We start from the raw sequence: 12,171 nt of genomic DNA, 5'->3' as shown, positions 1-12,171 counted from the left end.
TTATATATTATATATTACTACTGTTATATTATTACTACTGTTATATAATATATATTACTACTGTTCTATTATTACTACTGTTATATATTATATATTACTACTGTTATATATTATATATTACTACTGTTATATTATTACTACTGTTATATTATTACTACTGTTATATATTATATATTACTACTGTTAAATATTATATATTACTACTGTTATATAATATATATTACTACTGTTATATTATTACTACTGTTATATTATTACTACTGTTATATATTATATATTACTACTGTTATATAATATATATTACTACTGTTATATAATATATATTACTACTGTTATATAATATATATTACTACTGTTATATATTATATATTACTACTGTTATATTATTACTACTGTTATATATTATATATTACTACTGTTATATAATATATATTACTACTGTTATATTATTACTACTGTTATATATTATATATTACTACTGTTATATTATTACTACTGTTATATATTATATATTACTACTGTTATATATTATATATTACTACTGTTATATTATTACTACTGTTATATATTATATATTACTACTGTTATAGTATTACTACTGTTATATATTATATATTACTACTGTTCTATTATTACTACTGTTATATATTATATATTACTACTGTTATATATTATATATTACTACTGTTATATATTATATATTACTACTGTTATATTATTACTACTGTTATATATTATATATTACTACTGTTATATAATATATATTACTACTGTTATAGTATTATATATTACTACTGTTATATTATATTATTACTACTGTTATAGTATTATATATTACTACTGTTATAGTATTATATATTACTACTGTTATATATTATATATTACTACTGTTATATATTATATATTACTACTGTTATATTATTACTACTGTTATATATTATATATTACTACTGTTCTATTATTACTACTGTTATATCTTATATATTACTACTGTTATATATTATATATTACTACTGTTATATATTATATATTACTACTGTTATATATTATATATTACTACTGTTATATATTATATATTACTACTGTTATATATTATATATTACTACTGTTATATTATTACTACTGTTATATAATATATATTACTACTGTTATATTATTACTACTGTTATATCTTATATATTACTACTGTTATATTATTACTACTGTTATATTATTACTACTGTTCTATTATTACTACTGTTATATTATTACTACTGTTATATCTTATATATTACTACTGTTATATTATTACTACTGTTATTGCTTGTGTTTTAGTTTATGTAGTGTCCATTAGGAGTGTCTCTGACAGTATGTAGTTTATGTAGTGTCTCTGACAGTATGTAGTCTATGAAGTGTCCATTAGGAGTGTCTCTGACAGTATGTAGTTTATGTAGTGTCTCTGACAGTATGTAGTTTATGTAGTGTCTCTGACAGTATGTAGTTTATGTAGTGTCCATTAGGAGTGTCTCTGACAGTATGTAGTTTATGTAGTGTTCATTAGGAGTGTCTCTGACAGTATGTAGTCTATGAAGTGTCCATTAGGAGTGTCTCTGACAGTATGTAGTTTATGTAGTGTCTCTGACAGTATGTAGTTTATGTAGTGTCTCTGACAGTATGTAGTCTATGTAGTGTCTCTGACAGTATGTAGTCTATGTAGTGTCCATTAGGAGTGTCTCTGACAGTATGTAGTTTATGTAGTGTCCATTAGGAGTGTCTCTGACAGTATGTAGTTTATGTAGTGTCCATTAGGAGTGTCTCTGACAGTATGTAGTTTATGTAGTGTCCATTAGGAGTGTCTCTGACAGTATGTAGTTTATGTAGTGTCCATTAGGAGTGTCTCTGACAGTATGTAGTTTATGTAGTGTCTCTGACAGTATGTAGTCTATGAAGTGTCCATTAGGAGTGTCTCTGACAGTATGTAGTCTATGAAGTGTCCATTAGGAGTGTCTCTGACAGTATGTAGTCTATGTAGTGTCCATTAGGAGTGTCTCTGACAGTATGTAGTCTATGTAGTGTCTCTGACAGTATGTAGTCTATGAAGTGTCCATTAGGAGTGTCTCTGACATTATGTAGTTTATGTAGTGTCCATTAAGAGTGTCTCTGACAGTATGTAGTCTATGTAGTGTCCATTAGGAGTGTCTCTGACAGTATGTAGTCTATGTAGTGTCCATTAGGAGTGTCTCTGACAGTATGTAGTCTATGAAGTGTCCATTAGGAGTGTCTCTGACAGTATGTAGTCTATGTAGTGTCCATTAGGAGTGTCTCTGACAGTATGTAGTTTATGTAGTGTCTCTGACAGTATGTAGTTTATGTAGTGTCTCTGACAGTATGTAGTCTATGTAGTGTCCATTAGGAGTGTCTCTGACAGTATGTAGTTTATGTAGTGTCTCTGACAGTATGTAGTTTATGAAGTGTCCATTAGGAGTGTCTCTGACAGTATGTAGTCTATGTAGTGTCCATTAGGAGTGTCTCTGACAGTATGTAGTTTATGTAGTGTTCATTAGGAGTGTCTCTGACAGTATGTAGTCTATGTAGTGTCCATTAGGAGTGTCTCTGACAGTATGTAGTCTATGTAGTGTCCATTAGGAGTGTCTCTGACAGTATGTAGTCAATGTAGTGTCCATTAGGAGTGTCTCTGACAGTATGTAGTCTATGAAGTGTCCATTAGGAGTGTCTCTGACAGTATGTAGTCTATGTAGTGTCCATTAGGAGTGTCTCTGACAGTATGTAGTCTATGTAGTGTCCATTAGGAGTGTCTCTGACAGTATGTAGTCTATGAAGTGTCCATTAGTAGTGTCTCTGACAGTATGTAGTCTATGTAGTGTCCATTAGGAGTGTCTCTGACAGTATGTAGTTTATGTAGTGTCCATTAGGAGTGTCTCTGACAGTATGTAGTCTATGAAGTGTCCATTAGGAGTGTCTCTGACAGTATGTAGTCTATCTAGTGTCCATTAGGAGTGTCTCTGACAGTATGTAGTCTATGTAGTGTCCATTAGGAGTGTCTCTGACAGTATGAAGTTTATGTAGTGTCTCTGACAGTATGTAGTCTATGAAGTGTCCATTAGGAGTGTCTCTGACAGTATGTAGTTTATGTAGTGTCCATTAGGAGTGTCTCTGACAGTATGTAGTCTATGTAGTGTCCATTAGGAGTGTCTCTGACAGTATGTAGTCTATGTAGTGTCCATTAGGAGTGTCTCTGACAGTATGTAGTTTATGTAGTGTCTCTGACAGTATGTAGTTTATGTAGTGTCTCTGACAGTATGTAGTTTATGTAGTGTCTCTGACAGTATGTAGTCTATGTAGTGTCCATTAGGAGTGTCTCTGACAGTATGTAGTTTATGTAGTGTCCATTAGGAGTGTCTCTGACAGTATGTAGTCTATGTAGTGTTCATTAGGAGTGTCTCTGACAGTATGTAGTCTATGTAGTGTTCATTAGGAGTGTCTCTGACAGTATGTAGTTTATGTAGTGTCCATTAGGAGTGTCTCTGACAGTATGTAGTCTATGTAGTGTCCATTAGGAGTGTCTCTGACAGTATGTAGTTTATGTAGTGTCCATTAGGAGTGTCTCTGACAGTATGTAGTTTATGTAGTGTCCATTAGGAGTGTCTCTGACAGTATGTAGTCTATGTAGTGTTCATTAGGAGTGTCTCTGACAGTATGTAGTTTATGTAGTGTCCATTAGGAGTGACTCTGACAGTATGAGGTTGTGTGTCCTGGTATAGGGGCAGTAGGAGCATCTTAAGTGGAATGAGAGAGTTGTTACTGAACTGACAAAATTATGCTCCATAATACATCTGGTCTACATACCAGTTCAATCTACAGGTCATCATTAGGTCCATAATACATCTGGTCTACATACCAGTTAAATCTACAGGTCATCATTAGGTCCATAATACATCTGGTCTACATACCAGTTAAATATACGGGTCATCAACTGTTCTGCCTGCGGCTATGGAACCCAGACCTGTTCACCGGACGTGCTACCTGTCCCAGACCTGCTGTTTTCAACTCTCTAGAGAAAGCAGGAGCAGTAGAGATACTTAATGATCGGCTATGAAAAGCCAACTGACATTTACTCCTGAGGTGCTGACTTGCTGCACTCTCGACAACTACTGTGATTATTATTATTTGACCATGCTGGTCATTTATGAACATTTGAACATCTTGGCCATGTTCTGTTATAATCTCCACCCGGCACAGCCAGAAGAGGACTGGCCACCCCTCATAGCCTGGTTCCTCTCTAGGTTCTTCCTAGGTTTTGGCCTTTCTAGGGAGTTTTTCCTAGCCACCATGCTTCTACACCTGCATTGCTTGCTGTTTTAGGGTTTTAGGCTGGGTTTCTGTACAGCACTTTGAGATATCAGCTGATGTAAGAAGGGCTATATAAATACATTTGATTTGATTTGATTTGATCATTAGGTCTTGGCCTGCAGATGGAAATGTTACAACGTTCTAGTCAGTATAGTATCAACACTGCTTGAATCAGAGGGTGTGACATTCTTATCAATACTTCTCTTCTCTTCTCTTCTCTTCTCTTCTCTTCTTTTCCCTTCCCTTCCCTTCCCCTCTCCTCTCCTCTCCTTCCCTTCCCTTCCCCTCTCCTCTCCTCTCCTTCCCTTCCCTTCCCTTCCCCTCTCCTCTCCTCTCCTCTCCTCTCCTCTCCTCTCCTCTCCTCTCCTCTCCTCTCCTCTCCTCTCCACCCTGTTGACCACAGAGTCAGACACGGCAGTTGAAGTGGGAGGAGGAGTGGTGTGTCTGTGTGTTCCAGCCTGGTTCCAGCGGCTCATCCCTGCAGGCGTGTCCGGCGAGAAGGTTGCGTCCCAGATGGCCCCCTATTCCACTTATAGTGCACTGCTTTTGACCAGTCCACATAGGGAATAGGGTGCTCCCTCCCTCTCAATGATCAACCACAAACCCCTGTTTCCCCTCGAGACATTCTCTCATAATTGCGCCCACCTCATTTGACACCATGTGATGAAAAATGCATAGATTACAGTGGGGTTTGGAGGAATGGAATTCCCTCTGAGAGGAAAAGCTGTCTGCACTGAACCACATGTCTTGGCTAGAGCCGTTTCCTCGTAAAATTTGTGTTTCCTCCAGTACTTTTAGCTCTTCATCAATATGAAACCAGTTGTGGAGTTGCCCCTCCTAATCTTTAAAGAGGAGGAGAGAGGCCAGGGGCCTCTAATCTTTAAAGGGAAGGAGAGAGGCCAGGGGCCTCTAATCTTTAAAGAGGAGGAGAGAGGCCAGGGGCCTCTAATCTTTAAAGGGAAGGAGAGAGGCCAGGGGCCTCTAATCTTTAAAGAGGAGGAGAGAGGCCAGGGGCCTCTAATCTTTAAAGGGAAGGAGAGAGGCCAGGGGCCTCTAATCTTTAAAGGGAAGGAGAGAGGCCAGGGGCCTCTAATCTTTAAAGAGGAGGAGAGAGGCCAGGGGCCTCTAATCTTTAAAGGGAAGGAGAGAGGCCAGGGGCCTCTAATCTTTAAAGGAGAGGAGAGATGCCAGGGGTATCTAATCTTTAAAGGGGAGGAGAGAGGCCAGGGGCATCTAATCTTTAAAGGGGAGGAGAGAGGCCAGGGGCCTCTAATCTTTAAAGGGGAGGAGAGAGGGCAGGGTCATCTAATTTTTAACGGGGCGGAGGGAGGGAGCATCTTTTCTTTCCATGGGCCTCAAAATCTTTAAAGGGGAAGGGCGAGGGAGCCTCTTTTCTTTCCAGGGGCCTTTCATCTTTAAAGGGGAGGAGAGAAGCCAGGGACATCTAATCTTTAAAGGGGAAGAGGGAGGGAGCATATTTTCTTTCCAAGAGCCTCTAATCTGTAGAAAGACATAATGTAGAGAGACACTGTTGGAACTAGGAACACAAGCATTTTGCAATAACATCTGCTAAATATTTCTATGTGATCAGTACAATTTGATTTGATTTGATGAAACCCTAATCAGGGTGTGACACTCTTGTTCTCTCTTCCGTACACTTTTCTTTCTCTCTCTCTCTCCGTCTCACCCTCTCTCCCTCCTTCACTCTCTCCCTTCCTCTATCCCTTCCTCTCTCCTCTCTCTCTCTTCCTCTCTCTATTGGCATGGGAAACGTATGTTTACATTGCCAAAGCAAATCCTTCTCTCTCTCCCTCCCTCTCTCCCTCTCTCCCTCTCTTGATCTCTGCTCTCTCTCAACTAGATTAAATCCAAAGGCCCTTTATTGGCATACTGTATATGGATTCTTTCTCTGTCTCGCTCTCTTAAAAGATTTCCTCTCCGGGGTCTGAGAAAGTGCTTCTTCCCTCCTCTTCACCCATCATCCATCCTGCTACATCAGCATAAATAGTACTGACAGGCATATTACTATAAGGGCTCATTGTTGACATGTGGGTCAATGGAGCCCCTTTATTTAGTGTGATTCACACCTCTGGACCAACGAGGTTTACGTTGTTGGTGAGCAATGCTGTACCACAGATTATTCACAGGAACAATGACCGACCGACTGCTTTGCAAGGTTGGTTTTCATAATGACTGTTTTGGGAAATCCATGCAACTGATCTCTCAGCTATTGGAGAGCTGAGAGGCCTGCAGCATGACGATGACCACATTCACATTGTTACTGGGTCGTCTGGTTTTAGGATTTCACTTTCAGAGAAATGTCTCTCTGTCAAGAAGAGTTTGGATATTAGAGAAACATGTAATATTGTGGTCAGACTTCTTGTTAGTGTGTGTGTGTGTGTGTGTGTGGAATATAGCATCTCAATGCCATCATATTCCAAATTATTACATGGGATTCATTTAACCTTTATTTAATCTAGGCAAGTCAGTTCAGAACAAATTCTTATTTACAAATTACGGCCTACCCCGGCCAAACCCTATCCAGGACGACACTGGGCCAATTGTGTGCTGCCCTATAGGACCCCCCAAATACGTCCGGTTGTGATACAGCCTGGAATCGAACCAGGGTGTCTGTAGCGACGCCTCTAGCACTGAGATGCAGTGCCTTAGACCGCTGCGCCACTCGGCAGCTCCAAATTCATTCCGTGAGTCCTGTAAACAAATGTTACCCTCTTTGTTTTTTATTCCGGTGAGCTAAATGTCAATATCATAAAAGAGTAACCAGCTATTCAAATGAGAAGAGATAACATGTCTTTGTGGCTGTGTTGTCAATGGGTGGTGGTTACATGGTCCTACTCTACTATGTCCATTAACCATGTATCATAAAGCTTTTCATGAGCATGACATAATAGATCCCAGCCAGTCATAACAGCGGGTGTCAAGTTCAGAACAGTTTAGCTACTTGGACACCATTATGACACGCTGTACCATGTGACGTGTACTGTTGGAGCTGCGATGGCTTGACTGCTTTTCCAGCAGGGCTTGTTTTGGGCCGTTGAACGTGCCACTGTGTTTTAACCACCAATGATGTGGATCAAGAGGGATTCTGTGTGTTGTCTTTGCCCTGATTGTTAAACCAGCATTCTAGCGATCCTCAGTTTTATATATTTAATATATCCTCAGTTGTGTCAGTCAGTTTGGAGCAAACGGCACTCCATTTTACCTATATAGAGGCACTACTTTTGAACAGAGCCCTGTGGGTCCTGGTCAACTTTACTTTATAGGGACTAGGGTGCCAGTCCTGGTCAACTTTACTTTATGGGGACTAGGGTGCCATTTGGGATGCAGCCTTGCTGTGTGTCTAAATATAGGACTTCCTGTCACAATTTGGTTATAATCTGATCCATCACCTCTCTGGACGTTGGTGTTGATGACATCACTGCTGAAACACGACTGTCTTTTTCCAGTCTCCACCAGAAACTCATATTCTGGGGAACAGTTTATATTAACTGTGATGTGTGGGGTATGTTGCTTCCTGTAAGTCTACCTCAGGTCTAGTCAACTGTGATGTGTGGCTACATCAGGTCTAGTCAGCTCGGGGATTTGAACTTGCAACCTTTGCGGTTATTAGTCCAACGCTCTAACCACTAGGCTATGCTGTCAGGGGAGACAGGAAGGGCCTTTTTGAGTGACGTTTGGTTATGTATCAAAATATTTCCTTGTATCAGCACAGGACAGGATGCTGTGATGATTTCCAATTGGCCTTACATAAAGATCAACATGACAAGGCATTCAGCTGTTTACACGTTGGTCCTTCAGGGCATCTCAATGGAAGGTCACTGGAGGCAAACAAAACTGTCCAATGTAGATTTTGATCAAATGCCACCATATGAAAATCTGGAGTAAAGAAGCAACATATAGCCACACATCACAGTTGACTAGACCTGAGATAGACTTACAGGAAGCAACACATAGCAACACATCACAGTTGACTAGACCTGAGGTAGACTTACAGGAAGCAACACATAGCAACACATCACAGTTGACTAGACCTGAGGTAGACTTACAGGAAGCAACACATCACAGTTGACTAGACCTGAGGTAGACTTACAGGAAGCAACACATAGCAACACATCACAGTTGACTAGACCTGAGGTAGACTTACAGGAAGCAACACATAGCAACACATCACAGTTGACTAGACCTGAGGTAGACTTACAGGAAGCAACATACCCCACACATCACAGTTGACTAGACCTGAGGTAGACTTACAGGAAGCAACATACCCCACACATCACAGTTGACTAGACCTGAGGTAGACTTACAGGAAGCAACATATAGCAACACATCACAGTTGACTAGACCTGAGGTAGACTTACAGGAAGCAACATACCCCACACACAGTTGACTAGACCTGAGGTAGACTTACAGGAAGCAACATACCCCACACATCACAGTTGACTAGACCTGAGGTAGACTTACAGGAAGCAACATACCCCACACATCACAGTTGACTAGACCTGAGGTAGACTTACAGGAAGCAACATACCCCACACATCACAGTTGACTAGACCTGAGGTAGACTTACAGGAAGCAACATATAGCAACACATCACAGTTGACTAGACCTGAGGTAGACTTACAGGAAGCAACATATAGCAACACATCACAGTTGACTAGACCTGAGGTAGACTTACAGGAAGCAACATATAGCAACACATCACAGTAGACTAGACCTGAAGGTACAAATCTGTTGTTCTGCCCCTGAACAGGCAGTTAACCCACTGTTCCCCTGGACAAGGCAGTTAACCCACTGTTCCCCTGAACAAGGCAGTTAACCCACTGTTCTCCTGGACAAGGCAGTTAACCCACTGTTCCCCTGAACAAGGCAGTTAACCCACTGTTCCCCTGGACAAGGCAGTTAACCCACTGTTCCCCTGAACAAGGCAGTTAACCCACTGTTCCCCTGAACAAGGCAGTTAACCCACTGTTCCCCTGAACAAGGCAGTTAACCCACTGTTCCCCTGAACAAGGCAGTTAACCCACTGTTCCTTGGCCGTCATTGAAAATAAGAATTTGTTCTTAACTGACTTCCCTAGTTAAATAATTTAGTTCCTATGTGTTCATTAACCAATTCAATTAAAACACTCTGTCCGTTTATAAGAATTTGTAAGGTTCTTATTTACATAAAATAGACAGAGACCAGTCATCAACATTAACCAATATAGTTTATTCTCGAGAGCTCTGATCATAATGCCATGTACATTGGTTTATATACCTCACATTTCGTCACAAATGTCCCTCCTCCTCTCAGATACAATGGCAACATAGTTCACAAGTCTTCTCACATTGTCTGCCACCTGTTAAACAATCTACTACAAGCCCAAGGTCTCTCCCCTCCCTGGGTAGGGACAGAATGTCCTGTAAGGAACACAGTATTCCAGCCGGTCTGACGATAGCTCCATTCGTTTCTAACAAGGAACAGAAAGTCCTTGTTCTAATTCTTGACTAAAACTAAACACATTATTTAGTGTTATGATTCTAATAAGATTCATCTAATCATACAGTGACTGGGTAGTATTCTGTTTAGTTATAGTTCTAAGTTAAATTTATACATCATTTAGTCATTATTCATATAAATCCCATAACAATAAATAAAACATTTAACTCCTGAAATGGACCTAATGTCACATTCGTTTCACCTTAATATTCTATGCAGCTCATTGATTTCAGGCGTAGTTAGGCAGTTGATCTGACTAGGGAAAGCTCAGAGCTGTGCGTTTCGCACGTTATGGCCTTCGGATGAGCCGAGGAAGAAGATGGCAGGAGGCGTCAGTACACCATGGAAACTCAGACAGTCTGTCTGTCTCTCCCAGGCCTCCCTGGACCATCTTCCCAGCAGGACCTGGCAGTACTGAGCTCAGACTGAGACTCACTCAACCATCTGACGAGATCTTAGACAACAGCAACACTCAAAAGGCTTTGACTGAGACATGCACAAGCCTTTCACTCAGAAGCTGTGCAGTGGTTTTGCTTGGTAGCTGAGGTGCGATGAAGTGTTCGTTTTAATGTTTAGTCCTGTGTTAGGAGGACTGGGGTTAGGGTTTGACAAAGCAGCACGCAATTGTTTCACTGAGAGGCTGTCCTTATACACTGGTATGCCAGCACTTACTACAATCACTATGCAAAGACTGGGTTATTAATTGTTTCTGTTGTTGCCAAAAATCCTAAATTAAGCAATGCAATAAAAACATTTAAAAAGGATTTCACTTGACACAGAATGATTTTGTTTGGAAATGTGGTAATATTTCCAATGGCCTCTGACACAGACACTATCTGATGACGTGCCAGTGTTAAACTCCCAAGCTTTAGGATTTCAGGCTTGTCCACCGTTTAAGTCTCTTCCTCACTGTCGATGAAACGTGGGATTAAGCAGAACTACTTCAGAAGCAACAGCCAAGCAATATGACTCAGGAGGGTGTTTAGAAGCACAGATCTCTTCAGACAGGCATGGTGAAGACTGAAGAGGAGGCCTGGTCTTACCTCGGTTTATCAGGACTCCACCTAAAAGTCTCGGTTACGAAAAACAAAGGTGTTTTTTTTCTGACAAAGCTTTTATGTTCCTTCCAGTCAGAGCATTTAGTTTTAGTGCAGTTACGGCCCCATGGTTTAGCAGTGTACGTACGTGTGGTCCAAGGGGACAAAGAACAGAACATTTGCAACAAACAAAACAAGTAGAATGTTTTTGAGAGGCCTCCCGAGTGGAACAGCGGTCTAAGGCACTGCATCGCGGTGTTGCTGCGTCACTACAGCCTGGGGTTCCGATCATGGCCCACAACCGGCCGTGACCGGGAGTCCCATAGAGCAGCCCACAACCTGGCCGTGACCGGGAGTCCCATAGAGCGGCCCATTGGCCCAGTGTCGTCCGGGTTATGGGGAGGGTTTGGCCCAGTGTCGTCCGGGTTAGGGGAGGGTTTGGCCCAGTGTCGTCCGGGTTAGGGGAGGGTTTGGCCCAGTGTCGTCCGGGTTAGGGGAGGGTTTGGCCCAGTGTCGTCCGGGTTAGGGGAGGGTTTGGCCCAGTGTCGTCCGGGTTAGGGGAAAGTTTGGCCCAGTGTCGTCCGGGTTAGGGGAGGATTTGGCCTAGCGTTGTCTGGGTTAGGGGAGGGTTTGACCCAGTGTCGTCCTGGTTAGGGGAGGGTTTGGCCCAGTGTCGTCCGGGTTAGGGGAGGGTTTGGCCGGGGGGCTTTACTTGGCTCATCGCACTCTAGCGACTCCTACAGGCTGACTTCGGTCGGTCAGTTGAACGGTGTTTCTTCCGACACATTGGTGCAGCTGGCTTCTGGGTTAAGCCGGCGTGTCATTGGAGGACGCATCACTCGACCTTCACCTCTCCCGAGCCCGTTGGGGAGTTGCTGTGATGAGACAAGATTGTAATCATGAAATTGGGGAGAAAAATAAATAAATACAAATATACAATTGTTTTTGCTTTGTCATTATGGGATATCGTGTGTAGATTGATGAGGGGGGGAACAAAACAATTTAATCAATTTTAGAACAAGGCTGTAATGTAACAAAATGTGGAAAAACTTCCCGAAGGCCCTGTATCTGCTCCGTACAGTTTATTCTCTATTCCAGTCAAGTCATTTAGAGTGCAGTCATGTCCGCCTTGTTCAGTAGGACATACAGTCTGTGTGGTCCAAAGGCATTTACTGAGAATAAAAGCCAGGGGAGGGGGAACCTGTAATGGTCTTTTTTTTACGAAGATCCGTCATCGTGACCAACCGAATTAAGCTAAAAAAAAAAAAAAAAATCCCAGACCTAC

Source organism: Oncorhynchus mykiss, chromosome 2 (assembly GCF_057628025.1).
Source record: "Oncorhynchus mykiss isolate SJ-2025 chromosome 2, ASM5762802v1, whole genome shotgun sequence".
NCBI classification, from domain to species: domain Eukaryota; kingdom Metazoa; phylum Chordata; class Actinopteri; order Salmoniformes; family Salmonidae; genus Oncorhynchus; species Oncorhynchus mykiss.
Note: the sequence above shows the minus strand (reverse complement) of the source record.